We start from the raw sequence: 6,000 nt of genomic DNA on the forward strand, positions 1-6,000 counted from the left end.
TGTGAGATACAACTTCAGTCCTTCGTCCACAACTGAGGAATTGCTTGGAGATATGGTGATTACGAACGATGATACAGAGAAGATCAAATTCCAGGACGGAGCTTTCACGGATGCATTCATTCATGGCAAACTGCTATTGATGGATGAAATGTCTCTGGCTCCTCCTTCTGTGGTTCAGAGTGTGTTATCGTATTTGTTTGGCAAGAAGATTCTCCATGAAGGCAAGGCTGGAAGTGAAGAACGTGTAATGCATCGAGATTTCCGCATTATTGCTACTCAGAATCCCGCTGGAAGTTCATACAAGCGAAACAATCTGTCTTCTGCAATTCGCGATTGTTTCCGATTTGTCACTCACGATTCAACGAAACAGAAATACTTCCCAATGATTGAAAGAGAGGAAAGATTGGATATCATAACGGCAATGTTTGGAGGAGATACAAAAATCGGAAGAAGAGTGTGTGAGATTCATGATCGAGCTGATAATCGAAAGAATGTGTCTGGAAGAGAGATTGATAAAGGGAAGGATTACACACTTCGAGATTGTAGTCGAACAAAATGGATGATGGAGACACTGATGGAAAAAGAGAAAATCGGTGAAAGCAAAGCATTGGATCGAGCTTTACAAATCGCATACAATGAAGATTTGAGAACAAATCCAGTATTCAAAGCGGATATTACTTTCAGCAAAGCTGCTCTAGACAAGGAATGCTGGAAGGATGTGTATGATCGAGTTCGACTAGGATTGGAATCTGGATGTCATGTTCTATTGATTGGAGAAACGGAATATGTATCTCGAAAGTATTGTCGAGCAATAATGGAGATAATGCAGAATGAAGGAACATCCTGTGAAGTGATTCATTGCAGTTCGACTTCTTCAACAGAAAGTGTGATTGGAAGCTATTCGCTCGAGAAAGATGATGATGAAGGCAAACCAGTTCCTCGTTTCTGTCCTTCTCCATTGCTTACAGCGATTGAAAATGGAGGTATTTGTGTTCTTCAATCGATGCATTTGATGAAATCGAATGTGATCGAGCGATTGAATTCTGTGTTGGAATTATCACCTGCAGATGGCCATCATCATGTAGTTCGATTTGATGAACGTCGAGAAAGACCGGAATTCGAAATGAGTCCCGAATTCCGTGTAATCGCAACAACGTCTGAGAAAGGTTTACTGGCATTTTCTCCTGCCTTGAGAAATCGATTTTTGGAAGTATTTGTGAGTCATGAAGATGCAAAGCGATTTGAAAACTCTCCCAAACTGGGCAAATGTACAAGAGATGAAATTGGTGAAGTGATTCATGATTATTCTCAAACAATCGACTGGTTCAATCAGCAAGAACTGCATCAAATGGCTTTTTTCGCTACTTATTTGGCTGGATACGAATTGGATGAATATCTGATTGAAATGCTCGCTAGACAACCACCAATTCCTGAACTGCAATCCCTTCGAAGCCATTGGCATGAAGCTTCGAGATTGTTCTATTGTATTTGTAGGAACAAGGCTGTGGCATTGTGTGGACCTAGAGGTAGTGGAAAGTCCTATGCAATTCGGGAAATCATCAATAAGCTCTATATCAGAAGCTATCAAGTGTTCAGTGTATCTGGAGAAACCGAATTTTCCACTTTGATGGGAAGTATGGATATGAATGGCGATTTCCGAGCTGGAAGATTACTTCAAGCTGTAAAAAATGGAGAATTGGTGATATTCGAAAATGCTGAAAACATGTCAGCAGAATTACTGGAAATGCTTGATACTGTTTGTGATCCTTTCACTGATGAGTTCACTTATCCAGCTACTATCAATCATTCAATTCATCCTTCATTCCGAGCTTTGTTCGTGTTCACAACACGTCGAGTGAATTCGTTGCCTTCTCTTCCTGCTTATTTCGATATTTGTAAAATGAGTCCAATCCAGAGTGCTGAAGCGAAAGAGCTGATGAATAGTGAAATCTGCAAACGATTATGTGATCATATTGATAGTGGTGAGATTCCATTGAATGAAGTATTTACTCTGGATAAGATTTGTTTCAATTCTTCTCATCCAATTTGGAGAGTGGCAGCATTGTTTGCAGATCGAATGGATCGCAAAGAATTACTTGAGAGAGTGATAGAAGAATGGAAAAAGACAGCTGATACGAAAGTGAAAGAAGAATTGGAAATGGCGAATGCGGTATTGTCAACTCCAACAGTAACAGCAATAAAATCCCCAAAGAATGAATCTAGTTCATTGCTTCAACGTGGTCCTCTTCAAACAACAGTTCCAATTGAATACTCATTATTGAAAGGTGTTGATATGGCTGTGTGGGCAGCATTATTTACTATTTCCATTTCCAACTACAAGCAAACTCATCTTCCTGTGTTATTGGTTGGTGATTCAGATATTGCTTCTGAAGTCACTCATTTGCTGTTTCCCAATGCTGCTCATATGGAAATGTCTCGTTCAATGGAAATGTCTCACACATTTGGTGAGATTTCTGTTTGTCGCAAAGAAGACATTCAATACATTCTGAGACAAACATCGATCCAAAATGTTGATGGAACTCTAATGGAAGTATATCGAGAGTATCTGAAGAGGTTATTGTATGGCATGGCAGATTATGAATCATTGCTCATGATGCGTCCTGGTCCGATTCTCCGTTCGATAATGAGTAACAATTCGATCGTGTTGAACAATATCAATCTATTGAATGACCGATTGCTTCCTCGATTATATTCATTGTTGTTTAGTTTGGATTCGCAAGAGTTTAGTCTATTTGAGGATTATTCCCAAATTCAACCAGAGATTCTTGGTAAATCTGTGAATGCGATTGTAACATGCGAAGATCCAGATTATGGAAGAGTTGCAAAGAAAGACCAATTCATTCAAGTGTTTTGTCAACCCTATTCTGAATTAGAAAGGGCGAAATATGAGTTTGAAAATCGAGATGACTATCCTTTGCACATTCTACGAAAGTCAGATATGCTGAGGAATGAATTTGTGAATGCTGAGAAAGTGATCCCATTCTATCTTCGATTCCTTCAATCTGATTTGGTATCTCGAGAGAATCTGATTCAAATGGGAATGATGAATAAGGATTTGGAGGAAGTAAGTGAATTCCTTCAATCAAGCAACAAGGATGATGCAATGATAGAAGATTTGAAGCAAACTCTATCATTCCTATTTACAAATGATGTAATTGATTATATAGAATCCAGTCTTCAATCCAAGCATCCATTACTTCCTACAAAGACTACAATTCAGTTATTGGCATCCATTGTATTGGCAGATCGAAGTCATCTTCCTCTGATTCTTGAAGGAGATCCTGGAGTAGGCAAAACCGTTTCTGCTGAGAATTATTTCGTAAAGGAGAATCTTGTATATAAGCGAATCAATTTTTCGAATACCATAACGATTGATAGTTTGTTTGGATGCTATACGATTGTGAATGGATCATTACAATTCAGAGATGGAAGTATTACAGAACTATTGAAAAGAGGAGATCATCCAGATCAACGAATCGCATTGTTATTAGATGAAGTGAATTTGGCTCCATCAGATGTGCTTGAAGTATTACTCACTCTGATTCGTTGTTATGTGAATCACGATCCATTCCAAGTTCCAGGAGGCGATTTGATCAATATTCCATCGAACATGCTGATCATTTGCTGTATGAATCCAGCATCCATGTCAGCAAATCGCAGTACATTGCCTCGTCAATTCTACAAGTATTGTATTTATCATCGTGATTTGAAATACACATTGAATGAATTGTTCTTCACAGCTCGTCAAATCTTGAGTAATGTAATGAAGTCGGAAGATGAATCAACAGAGAATCAGATTCTTGATTTGTTTGAATATTCCTACAACTCCTATCAAAAGACATCGATTCCATTCTCACTTCGAGATGTATTGAAAGTGGATCAGATTGTGAATAATGGAAAAAACCTATCATTGGAAACTGCTTTATGGTTGGTGTTTGCTTGCCGTTATGAAGAATCGGAGAGAAAAGAAATCGAGAAGATATTGAAGCTGGAAGATACATTGAAAGTCGATATTATCAAACAAGACGAACAATGTGTTGTTCGTGGTTATTGGGACATTGAAACACAACAAATGTATTCGGGATCTTTCAAAGAGTATTGTTTCACTTCAACAGAGAAAGTGACGATATTCAAGTTGAGTCTTGCTTTACAATCCAAACGAGCCATTTTGGTTTATGGTTCTTCTCCCTCTGGCAAATCGTATTGTATTTCGAATCTGTCATTGATGTGGGATAAACGATGCACTTCGGTGTTTTTGAATCACAAAAGCTCTCCAGATGTGTTCATTGGTCGTAATACTCTTGGAATTGATGAAAATGGGAATGAATGTATCAGATTCAGAGAAGGTCCGCTGTTGAAAGCAATGGAGAGTGGAGATTGGATTGTGATCGAAGATATCCATTTGGCAAACAATGATGTGATGGAATCGCTGAATTCTCTGTGTGAAGAAAATCCAACACTGAAGGTATTAGCAGGAAATGAAGAAATAACGTATTCAATGCAACCGAAAGAAGGCGAAAGGAAAATTGACGAAGCATTCCGAATCTTCTTTACAATATCGGATAATACATTGAAACACTTCACTGGACCATTCTTGAGTCGTTGTGTGATTGTGTATTGTGATCCAATATCGACTCAAGCAGATGTTCAAGAAATCTGTCAAATCAGTGAATCGAGATGCGATCCTTGTAACTTTGGAAGCAAAGAATCCAGAACATTCCATCGGTGTATTCGAGTGATAAACAGCAAAGAAAGAGATGCATTTTTGTATGAATTTGGATATACATCGAAGAGAAATGCTTTGGTTTCAAAGATTGAAATCCCAAAATCAATCAATTATGAATTGTTTGAATATTTGTGCAGTGTAAATAGTTTGTCAGAACCTGATAGAATGAATCGAATGATTGCTATAATGGAAAAGATTTGTTCAAGTACAAAGAGTGCATTTGTGATCGACGACACTGTTAAAAGATTACAAAGCTGTATAAAGTATTTTGAAAACCATTACATTTATTATGTAATGGATTGTGCAATCAAAGTACTTGAAATGAAAGATCTACAGAATTGTATGATGAAAAAGCAAAGAGGAGATAATGCAGGTGTTCTTCGTCGTTGGTATTTGATTTCATCGATCGATCCGAAAATAAAAAGCAAATACAGAATGTCTGAATGGATGTTTAACCAAGAAATCACAATCAAGCAGTTATTTGACATTCCTACAACCGAACAATATATATATTTGGAATTGCTGTTTATCTGTGATAGAAGAGATGAATTATATAGGTTTATGGGAGAAACTGTATTGATTGATTTCGCACTTAATGTATTTAAGTCTTTAGATACAAGTAACCGGAGTGATTTGACACAAGAAATGATGAGGGCAATTATCAATATTCGAGAAATCTATTTGGATGTCCTAAAAAGAGAAAGCTATTTAAGAGACAAAGCAACGTATATTGATTGCATGAATCTTCAGAATTCAATTCAGTTAGTGAATCGATCCATTGAGTGCTTCCCTTCTGAGATAAGGAAATCATGGAATGTGAAGGAAATAATCAGCACTCTTAATACAATCGAATCTGCTGCTAAAATGTGTGTTAAGGAATGTAATATGGATGATGACGATGAGCAAAGAATGAAGTTCAGATTTACAGAAGCAAAATACAGTTGTAGAAAGAATCAAGGACAGGCATTTGAAGATAAGATGATTGATAGCAAGACTAACATGTCTTTGATGTTATATGTAAATGAGTCAAGGTATACAAAGTATGAATATAAATCGAGAGCAAATCAATTCATTGTAAAAACATCTTATTTCATTTATAAACTGAAATCATTCAAAAATTATTTATTCATATTGAGTGAATATGCAGATGTATTGAATCGATTGGAATTGAATGTGACAGATATATTAAATGAATTCAGGAGTTTTTCAATTCTTCTTCCTCATTTATTGAAAATGTTGAATGTATTGCTGAA

The sequence above is a fragment of the Blastocystis hominis genome, assembly GCF_000151665.1.
Source record: "Blastocystis hominis, Singapore isolate B (sub-type 7) whole genome shotgun sequence assembly, scaffold_13".
In the NCBI taxonomy this organism is placed as follows: Eukaryota; class Bigyra; order Opalinata; family Blastocystidae; genus Blastocystis; species Blastocystis hominis.